This window comes from Manduca sexta, chromosome 20 (assembly GCF_014839805.1).
Source record: "Manduca sexta isolate Smith_Timp_Sample1 chromosome 20, JHU_Msex_v1.0, whole genome shotgun sequence".
Taxonomy (NCBI): Eukaryota; Metazoa; Arthropoda; class Insecta; order Lepidoptera; family Sphingidae; genus Manduca; species Manduca sexta.
The window spans coordinates 6,136,092-6,148,128 of record NC_051134.1 but is presented as its reverse complement, the minus strand read 5'-3'; the positions used below and the strand labels follow the sequence as shown (position 1 = coordinate 6,148,128).

Sequence of the window (12,037 nt, the reverse complement as noted above, 5' to 3'; positions counted from 1 at the left end):
TGTAACCTTTGTATTTTCGAAAGAAGAAGTAAAAATCGCCGTCAAATAAATTGTCATCTTTGCTTCGAGTTTCGGAAAATAATAAATTCAAATAAAATGGATATTGTTTATAATATCATGGTTAATTATTGTGGGTACACTAGGAACTGTGTATTTAGTGATAATGTTTTTAGATAGACATGTGTTTTACGTAGAAATCTAGTGGATAAATAGTATGTTTGATTGCCGAGTGCGGTGAAATATAAAGAAAAGTTGTATAGATTACGCCTTTTTCGTGAAAAATATTCTTGGAGGACTCTATAAAAACCAGAAACGTGAGTAGCAATAATTTTTTTTAAGCTTTAATTTTATAAGAATATTTAATGTACTCATGTTTTGAACACTCCTAAAAGTAGGTAGCCATTCAACTTGCGATATCGGATTAATTTAAAATTCGAACACGAATAGTTAAAAATATACTTAAACTGTTCTCTACCTTTCATAAGCTGAATATTGAATTATTCTACATACTTTATAAATAAAATAAAATTCAAGATTGCAGTCTTGCTTAAAAAAAATGTGCGGTTTGTGTAATTTTCTTTATAACATACAAAATAAAGCGAATCCTCAGATTGGGACTGATAACAATTAAGGGCTCATCATCACATTCATTAAAATTCAGTAAAGAACTAGGTCTCCTGTTCGGTACAAATAAGTAAAAATAAAACATTTATTTTTTAAAGATACTTATTTCATTAAATTATAAGCCAAAGCAATGCAGGGTGTGGTATATCCAGTCTAGTGTGTGACTCACAACTACAAGATTTTCCTAAGATGATGCCCACAGCAAAACAGCATGCTAAATATATTATAAATTCTTGCAAGCTATCTATTCGAAATTTATAATGCAGAAAAAATTTACATTATACTTCTCAGTACCTATGTTATCTTTTCTTTGTATGTTTAAATTATATTATAATGTGAATATTGTTTCATTAATTTCGTAGCATAGTATAGCCACTAAAATTGCTGATTAATGCACCTCTTAAAGTGCACATCATAAATGTTCAAAGAGGCCTAAAATTGAATTAAATTTTCTTAGAGTAAGGGGGTGTGCCTTAATAATGATAATGATATTTTTCATATTTATATATCAAATCACAAAAAAAAACATAATATCAGTAGGTAGATAGAAAATCTATTAGTTAGTTTTAAAATATTTTCAATTATTAATAATTATTACAATAACTTTTATATCTCTTTGTTTTGTTATGGTTTAGTTACATAGTTATTTGTACTATTTGTTTCATATTTTGTATATTATCCTACCACAATTAGTTTCTAAATAATGTATTTAGATTTTTTATTTGTTATTTTTTTCTTTTTGTATCCACAGGTCACAAAATGGATTTAGAAGAAAATATTTTCTTTTGTGTAAGTTCTTTTTTATTTTATTATCTTTTGTTTTTTTTTTCTTTATATGTTCAGTTTTCAGTAATAACACTGATTAACATGGAGTTTTCTCTCTTTCTTTTTTTCTTATATCCATCCCATTGTGGTACACAGAAGATATTACCTACAGTGATAAGACCAACAGTTGTATTAATTGATTTTTTTATATTTTCTTTTTCTTTAAATTGATATATTTGTGTGCAAAAAAGATTTTTTTTTGTTTTACTTATAAATTGCGGGTAAGAAAGATAAATGGCTCTTTTTACTATAAGTCCAGCTGTGTCCACAACATTGCAACCAACCACTATGTTTAATGCTGAAATGATTTTATTTACATAATAGCAACGATTTAATGGCTTCTTAACATCCTCATTTATTAATTATTCCTTAAAAATATATATAAAAAATTGTAGGGTTTAATTATAAATTATATTTGTGAGGAAAATATGTTTTGATTCTTGAATTGAAGATGAATTTTAAATAATATGTGTGACATGAAATGGCCTCAGCTAATATTATTGAAAGAGTAAATTTACCTTATTGGAGGCTTTTTTATCTAAAATTATCCTAGAACACTATGTTTCCTGTGCAACTAAATCGTGAGTAAGTGAATGATTTTATTTTGAGTAAGATAATTGAAAATAAAGCATATAACTTATCTGACACCTATGTTATCTCACTTCAAGCATAATAAAAAACGAATTCATTTGCAAATTATATCAAGACATCTTTAGACGAGATGAAGAACGTACGTGTCACAAAATATAAGTGACAGCTGTAAGGTTTTATAACAGGAGATCTACCCACTTTTATATCAGACGCCTCCGCGAAAAAAGAAAATTTCGCCGGTCACGTGACATTCTATTCTCGCGAGTGCAACGCTCCAGGAATACCTTTGGGGGTGGAAGGGTGAAGCTGGGGTGTTACCTGACAAAGCGATGGGAGGCGGGCGTCATCGCAATTCGTTTGATAAATATTTTACCAATGCCCGTTGTTGATTTCAGTATTGCGCCGTGATCAGTCTTTTGTCTACAGCGTCTGGTATTTCATATCCTTTATTGAATTATTTTCTATTGATACAGATATTATATCTGTTAAGATCCTTTCTAATCATTATTGATTAAAAAGGATCCTGATTCGTATTTGGCCTTTAATTTAGGCGGACGAATTTTGTTAGAGAGTAAGATCAAGTCATGAAAGGAGAAAGCGTCAATCGCACACTAACCGTGCTTGGTGATGTTAGAATACCAAGATACGAGAATCAAGTCGAGAAGAGAACGTATAGAGTTGGGGAAATTATGTGTAGTATTTTGTGGAAGGATGGTCTGGTTGTTAGATCTGATTATCGATTCAAAAGCGCATGAACGAGAGTCCTGCTAATTAAGCAAGGAAATACGTGCTCTACATTGCCTTCATTCGAGCAGAATATACATAGTTACCTTCGAAATTCTTATAGGAAAACTTCTCAGGTCTTATTGAAGATCGTAATAAGCAGAAGCCGTTAAATTGGTTTTCTATACAAATCCTGGATTACCAACAATAATTTTTATTTCTGAAAAGTTTACATTGGATACACAAAAAAGGCTTTCACGCTGGCGGAAGACTAATAATAATAATTATTATAGCGTCTCCAAAATTTACATGTTCATTAGCATCTGAAGTGTTACAAATGTTAAGATTTACAGCACAAACTGTGACTAATAAAGCGCTTATGCGATGATCCATTAACAAATGTCGAAAGAAAACCAAAATATAAATTATCAGCTAGAATTAGTAAAGAACAAATCAAAAGAGTAAAACTAATAATTTCTCAGATTGTCTATATTCATCAACACCGTAAACATGATTATTATTAGAGGTCACTCCTCGTATCTGAGCGATGTGTGTTTTACCTGTTCACAAGATAGTGTGAAATTGTTGGATAACACAAAAATACATACTAATATAGCCTTAAAGATGAACAAAAAATAATGAACAACATCAAATTCAAGGATCATTCTGTACGCGATGTTTAACAAATATATGGAATAATCGAATACGCTGCCAACCAGTAAGGCTCCTTTTATTTAGTCTGTGACGGTTCAATCCGAGGACGGAATAATGCGACGTGACACCTCTGAATGCTTCAGCAAGGTCGTACAAGTATTCTGTTCACGTCATGTTAAACATTTGAAAATAATGTTTTGCTATACAGAAGGCCAAAGGTGTTTGAAGTAATGTACTGAACTACACTATCGTAGAGGGTCAGGTCACTACACAAATATTTTTGTGTATTCGGTCAGAGCAAAGTAACTATCTTTGTCACTATATTTTCTAACAAAATAAACGACATCGAACTTTATCTTCAGATCAATCCCGCGAATTAACTGAACATGTCAAATAAACTTATTCTGATTAGTACAGTATCATCCCAAAGTGAAATTTGTGACCAATCGGCGCGCCTGCGATCACATTTTGGGACAGAACACACATTGTGAAATTTGCCTACCTCTTAGGGGATAAAAGCGTGATGTGTGTTTATTTTTAATTGGTTCCTTCAGCAGTATAACGGTATAGAAACGTGTTATCGATGGCCAGATATTCCGTCCAGTAAAACCAATTCGTGTAAAGCAAACATCAGTCGTCCAGTTATGTGTATACAGCCTCACGCATGATCTATCTCCTACATTGGGCAAACATCGTCTCGCCCGACGAGCTTCCACGGGGCCTCGCCGGTCACGTTTCATATTTACATGGAAAATTAAAAATTGCACCGCTCTGGACGTGACGTGACGGATAAATTTCTAGGCGTTTTGTCCTGATTTTTTTTAACATTGTATGTGACGAGTATTTACAGCGATGATCCTGTAAAAAGTACCCGGGGGTAACCATCCTAATGACCACCGCTACAAGCCTCATGGTGAGCATGACGACCCAGACGCATTGGTATTAAGGTATTGACCTTTCAGAAGTTTGGATTAAAAGCACTGCACTGCGCTCGTCCTGAGACATAAGTTGAATTCTCGTAAACATCTTATACTCAAGAGTCTAGTTTGCAGAACACAGGCCCGTACATTACATTGAAACTTAAAGTTCAAAATAGATATATTACTTTTTCGTAATTTTTATACAAAGAATTAAAGATATTGGACACTTGAAGAGTCTTAAAGATATTAATAAAACAGCTTTGTATTCAGTATGAAAAAGTTTGAAGGAATTTGCGTATGCATAACTTTTCATTACACTACCCTGTAATTTTGCCGTCTTTACATTTGTTGACATAAGTGGCACTTTGGGTATATTGTGATCTTAATCATATTATTTCCAACACGATAATAGAGACCAGCTACTTCTTAGCTTAGATAGTATATAGTCATCATGGGTGAGCAGTTAATTTACATTATAATGTTATTTACATAAAGGAAAATTAATTTTGGAGTTGTAAGAACAAATTATTAGATAAACAGAGTGGTACGAAATAATCGGTGGTTACTCAATTTTGAAATGTTGTGTCGTCTCTCGCCCTGTGGTAAATGCGTTGGACATTACTATAAGGTGACAGTCCACATAAAAATCTCAGAAAATGAGTCTACAGCAGGAATATTCTAGCCGCCTTACCGATCTTAAAACAAATATGTAAGAATAGAATCAGAAAATAGGGAAACCGCTATAGATTATTGGATGGTAATCTTGAGACTGTACGAAATGAAAGAACAGATCACTCCATGTTCATTTCTGTGAGATAGTGTTATCAACTTAGTCGAGCCTGCAGCAAACATAACTGTCTGCATCTCAATTAATAACAATGGTACAGGACAGCCTTAACAGTTGGAACTAAATAGTCAAAACGCTTCCTTAACTGATTCCTAAGGTGTTACTTTTAAGAATGATAGGTTCCATAGTCAGTATTGTGCTATATATATTGCCACTACGTCTAGGCACTCCTTAATCCTCACATACGTGTCACAATGGGTCTACGAGATTCCCCTACGTACGACAAAGCTACGAACGTTAGTCCGCGTCGCGACGCTACACTGAATACTTGCGTCGCGTTAGTAGGTTCGTTTTCCCGCGCGTGCGACAAAATTTACGCTGTTTGTAATTTGTATGAGTGAATTAACTGGAATTTTAGTGTTGTTATTCATTTAAAAATTAAATGTAAGTACACGAAATATCAGTATGAAAATGCTTAGATTTTGACATTTAATAAGGTTTTGATTTGACTGTTTTGTGGATTTTTTGAGTCAGCCAGTTAGACAAAATATTCAGAAGTAAATATTTTTTGGTAATGTTAATTTGTGAAATGCAGTTCTTATAAATATTCTCATTTTAATCTTAGTGAATTATAAATTACACTATTTATTTAACATCGTATTAGAAGGGAAGGGTCCATATAACTCTATTCCTGCTTCTTCCCTTTCGTAATTTGTGTAATAATTATCATTAGAACGATTAGCAGACTGCATTGATGTGTATTAGTACCTAGATAAATGTTGTGGAGGATTCCCTTTCGAAATGACACCCTCCGCCACTACATCGTACGGAATTCATGATACGGACAAGATATAAAAATAGAAGAACAAAAATATTCCATTGAAGATGTGATGTAATAAAAAATTGCCTTAAATTGCTCCTAGAGGCGAATGCGTTGGTCGCTTGTTAACATTTTAAGTAAACTCAGGTTAGCCATTGACATTGAATTTGGAATATGTTTACAAACTGTGGCGTAGTATAATTTATTAAAAGAATATGCAAACGGTATATAAATTTTACTCAATATTTCAGTTATTTTATGACGGCACGGTTTCGTTTCAAGCTGACGAGCTTTCATACTTGTAGCAGTGTTCATAAATAATGCTTTGAATGGATGTGGATTCTAACTTAATTTACTTAATACTTGAACAGCATTTATTGTAAAACAGCCGTCTCTTACTCAGTCTGTGGAAAAGATTCCTATGGTATGGCAGGCAGGCCTATTCTTGGCAGTAGTCTATTTCTAAGTGATAGATTTTTTAATAGGAACATTATTTCCTCATACTAGCGTGGTTAACCACACGAAACGGCTTTATAACGTACCTAAAACGTACTACATATATTTCATTTCAATACGCCACAGTTATTTTGACAGTCTGTAACAAGCATGTAATCCACTGCATCGCGTTTAATACAATAGCAATTGGCATAATATGGAATATCATTCCACGGTAATTTCACAATATAACGGAACTCGGACGTCATACGAATTAACACTGTCATAGACAATAACCCCCTTATTCATAAACGTTTTTTATCTAAGGACGGAGTAAAGCTGCGATAACAAGCCTGTTTCTCAGTGCCCAACGGCACCGAGAAATAGACATAGGGCCGTTGTGATTGGTTATTATTGTTGTATTTCAATATTAGCCAATCACAACGGCCCTACGTCTACGCACTGCGAAGACTGCCATGCCGTCAGCACTGGGAAACAGACTTGTTATCACAGCCTTACTCGGTCGTTAGATAAAAAACGTTTATAAATAAGGGGGTTAGTCTCGTTTGATTCCTAAAAAAATGCGAGAATTGTGTTATCAAAATCTAAGTCACTCAACTAAGAGGAGAGGTTTTTATAACCAACCCTGCTAATCTAACGCGGGCTGATGGAGCTGCCAGATTTCCTTCACCATGCGACGGTAAAGATGCTCTGAAAAGGCTCTACTTTGGGCATTTTACTGGGCATCAACATTATATTTTATTTTGTAGCATTGTTATAAAAATATCTGCAGATTTATTTTTCTTATGTTCAATTTCACATTATCAACACCAAACAATGAGTTATTGTATATGTTTTAATCAGTTCACATAAAGGTTATCGCCTGTCAAGTATTTTTGTCCGGTCCGGGATCTACATATTTATTTTATAGTTATTACGTGACATTAGATTTGGTGCTGATGTACTCAATTGTATGATTGTCTTTGTTAAGAAGTTCGTCCTTTTGTTCGTCTGAGGTCTTAGCAATTTCACTGATATGATCATCAAATGATGATGGGCGTAAGGGTCAGCGCGGACATAACTACATTTCTATATTACACGTAATATACATGAGAAAACAGTATATTTTCCAATGGTAGAGCTAATAGCCAACGGTAGTTGCATAGGTCATGAATAGGCCGGATCCCAGGGGTATTACTTATTACTATCTCATTGTGACATCTTGATGTCGCAGAGGGTCACCTTAAATAATCTCGACTGTATAATGATTACTTGTGTTTATATGAATGTCAGGGAGTAAAACACAATTAACCGACTTCAAAAAAGGGAAGGTTATCAATCGTTATGTATTTATTTTTTATGTTTGCATAACTCGGACATTTATGAATCGAATTGGAGTTATATTAAATATTACTACCGAGTTAGATTTACTACAAGTTATTCATAAATATCCTTAGCGATAGGTATCTAATTTTGATTTACGCTCGCACACATCCAAAACATACGATAAGAAAGGCTCGAAAATATCAGACGCTTGGGCCTCACAGTCCCACCACCCCGCTGCCCCGTTGACCCGCACTTCGGCTGATGCAGGCGCCCGCGCCGATCCCGATCTTCTCTACCTACCTACAACCCCCATGAGGCCATCTGCTCCTCCGCAACCCGCGCGGTCCGCCGCCGCCAACTCTTCGCTTACCAGCTCGCACGTCGCCAGTGTTGACCGTGACCACCGTGACCTAATTGCGTATGTGCGTAGTATTCGATTTAATTAAAAAAACACTGGGCAAGCTAGTTAAATAAATTAACAAATGTATGAAGATAATTTTATTTTAATTAATCACCGATTCCATAATTGGTAACAAAATATACCTGTTATGTAAAATATTGTTTTGGTTTTTGAAGGCGGTTTAATTTTTGGTTATTTTTATATTTTAGTCCGCCCTATCACCATGAAGGCGTGTCTTCAAAACCTCGGGAGAAAACTGAAATATAAATAACCGCGATAAAATCCGAAAAATGATTTTATTTCGACTCTCTCCACTGCCCACTAACACCCATAACTGATTGTTGTTGGTTTCCATGACGCTGTGTTGGTGAAGCATGTTGTAGATAAAATATGTCTACAGCGTGTTTCTACCGCGCCTTTGGCTAGTTTATAAGGTTTGAGTTCTAATATCGCATACGCCACAGTATAATGTAGTAGTTTATGGTGCAAAAGTATTGGTAGTTTAGTAGTGTAAAAGCTTAAATCAGTCACGGTAGGTATTCAGACATGCCCTCGTCATTAAAATGTTTTTACAATCAATTATAAATTTAATGAAGTTACGTTGTCAATTCTTTGGATTTTTCACACGGTCGCCATTTTACGAATTTGAACAATAAGTCTTCTTGCACATTTTTATTATATTTTCACGCATGCGTATTGTAATTACATTTTTAACTCTTCCAGTTTTTATAACTAAGACAACATACATCACGCATTTATCCTAAGGGATTAGGCAGAGGAGCAAGTAAGGCATTAACTTTTCATCATACGTATTCCGTCCCAGAATGTGATGGGGGTGAACCTATCGCTATAACAAATTCCAGACTTCAGGCTGATACTAAGCATAAAATCTTAATATCCCTGCTCGAGCCGGAACAACGAACATAACCTATGTATATTCATAATACAATCAATTTTTATGAGCGAGGAACGCAAAGATTCTCATCTCGTGCAGCCATGAACGTGAAAAAGAATAGGTTATTTTCTTTTAAGGCCAGCAATACTTTGATGATACTTCAGGTGTCGTTGGTGTTAATATGCGGTAAAATTTAATTAACATCAGCCGACCAACTTATTAGTATACTTGCCTATTGCTATAAAAAATACGACGTTTATTGAAAAAATACACTTACAGAGACTTAATTCTACTTAAAATACTAATATTACTTGTTTATCTCTGCACCACCCTAAGGTCGACTGGTAGAAAATGCCTCTGGCATTAAGCCCGCCTATATACTTATCTGTATATAAAGTTTGTAAATAAATAAAATAAATTTATATAAAATTACACACACATACACACACACACACACACAATACACAACATCACGCATTTATCTCCGAAGGGGTATGCAGAGGTGCAACCAGGGCACCCACTATTTGCCAAGTGTGTTCCGTCCCATGTTGTGATAGGGGGTGAGCCTATCGTCAAATCGGCCACAAATTCCAGAATCCGGGCTGATACTGAGCAAAAAAACCCAAATATCACTTTGGCCCGACCCGGGATTCGAACCCAGGACCTCAGAGCGCTGTCGTACCACGCATGCAGTACAACTACGCCACCGAAGCAGTCATTATATACCAGCTACTATTACTCGCTACCATCGATAGAGTTAAACTAAGCGCAATCTCATTAGCTAACTCATTTTATGATTCTCTCGATAAACCTCTACCTATAAAGTATCATAAAGAACTCTATCGATCACCGCCTCATTTGTTATCGCTTTGTGCGAGCGACGTGTTTCGCTGCTACATAAACTTGATTTAACTTTCGCTGCAAAGCTCTCGCTTGGCGCTTCCTATCGAAATGCAAAGGGGCAAAGGTGAAAGCCTTTGATGGTAAACATGAAATGTGTCTGCATTGTGTGCGCGCAGACTGAGCCGAGGGCCGGGCTTAGATCAGCAGTATGGGCCCCGGACTCACGATCCAGAAAAGCTAGAGTAGTGTCGATTCGACATATTGGAAAATACCCTTGTGGTTTAAATATATTTGTTCGTTACCCAATGTTGTAGAATCCCAGCTTCCTTATTTATTTCAACCCACGAATTCTCAAGTCGAAAATTAACATATTTACCCGCCTCTTACGTGTAGATATTTTATGTTATCCATCTCCGCCTTTTACCTTAAATTTATTTATATACAAAACCACCTACTTATCCAAACCAATTATCCTGTATTCGGCCTTCGTATTAATGAATATTTACCTTTCAGTCGTCCCTCGGGTGTAGCTCCAATCATAAATACCTCCTCATCTAAATCCAGCCCGGTCTATATGGCGTAGGGTTGACGACTTATCGATTGCGGACTTGTTGCGTCCTTCATACAGCTGTCTGAGGCGGGGCTCAGGGGGCCGTCGGTGTGTCTGCCGGTAACTTTGACTGGGGCCCGAATGTACCCCCGCTTTGTGTCTTGATTCGTTTGTGGAGGTAATTTGGTGAATTCATATTGAACGTTTTTGTCTGAATTTTGAAATGTTTTTTTTTTTTTAAATGCGTCGTTATTTACTGTTTATATTTTCATCTGGAGTTAGGAAGATCACATGAATTCATCAACAATTTAATACAATACAGTTAAGTATGCGCTACGCAGTGCTACTTCGCATCTATTCATTCATCCCAGGCTCCAAAGGTAATATTTTTATTATCTAATAAATAATAAAATTTGAATACATATTACATTGTAGGAAATGTAATGACAAGCCGCAATAGTAATAAATCTTGGCTTTGTTCCGTGTGATCGATGGATGACTGACTTAACGGCTTACTGAAGGTTGCAGGTTTGATATTCGCGTCATAATGAAATTGTACTAATAATATTAGTAAGATTCTCAGTGCACACAGGGGCTTAAATATAATCCAACCCCCCCCCCCCGCTTTTCCTCTCAGTCCCCTAAAAATAATAGTAGTTCGCTGACGATGCAACTGCAATTTGTCATTGCTTTCACACAATTTGTGTCAAAAGTGTTTTACATTCGAGTAAAGCACGCCGTTGCGCAATCACAGTCCCTTACAAGATTTCACTCGTGGTGAATAAAAATAAATGTTTGTCATATTTCGCAATGTGTTCTGCCAAATGATTAAAGCAAGCAATGACGGGGCCCGGCCGGTTCGACTGTAGTAGTATCGAATATGTTATATAGGAATACTGCTAGATCTGTTTTTTTATAATTGCACGGCTAATTGGCCCCACTGGACCCGATGGTAAGTGCAGTGGGGTCCAATAGAATGTCGACTGACGAGAGACGATTACCCCTCGGCAGTCGACACAATAGGGTACCGGACTCATTTTTGTTCTTTACTATTATCAAATATTTACATAATATAAATTATAACGCAGAAGGAATTATTAAAATCCGGTAAAAAATCAACAAGTTATAAGTGTTTGAATTTCGGTGGAAGGGGTAATTAACAAGAAACAGAAAAGAGACGAAATATCCACATGTGACGTCATCGGGAATTACGACGCGTGCGAAAAAAAAGAGATGAAGCGATATCCCCACATCGCGTCCACTTCTGCACGTTACAATATTTTAAATATGAATTACTCGCTCATTTTTTAACCAATTGTTATGCAGCTTTCGCAGCAGTGCTTCTTTTTCGTATTATTAACCATTACATATAGAATAATGTACAAAATCCAGCATATGCCGGTCCCCTATTATGCTGGTCTGTTGGAACCGTATATGCACAGTCTGATTCCGGAACGCGACACACGTGGGCCACTATAGCGGGTTTTAAAACCTCGTGCATGGTGATCGCTATCTGGGTGGATACAAAATATATCCTAACACCAGCAAATAGTAATAGATATTATAAACAAATAGCAAGCAAATGGATCACCTGATGGTAAGAAATGATTTCTACTTTCAATGAACTCTCAAAATGTCTTACTG

General features: G+C 35.7%; 1 protein-coding gene across 3 annotated transcripts in view; it reads left to right on the top strand.

The window, feature by feature from the left end:
• The first annotated feature begins 37 nt into the window (after positions 1–37).
• Positions 38–12,037, top strand: part of LOC115443518 (fatty-acid amide hydrolase 2-A) — a 36,565-nt gene continuing 24,565 nt past the window's right edge. The window contains exons 1-2 of one of the 3 annotated variants that reach the window (XM_030168952.2): positions 38–314; positions 1,376–1,413. The gene's annotated coding sequence lies outside the window, so the exon portion shown is untranslated. Of the gene's footprint in view, positions 315–1,375; positions 1,414–5,412; positions 5,569–12,037 lie in introns of those variants that run through there. The other 2 variants (XM_030168953.2, XM_030168954.2) reach the window with 2 other exon arrangements.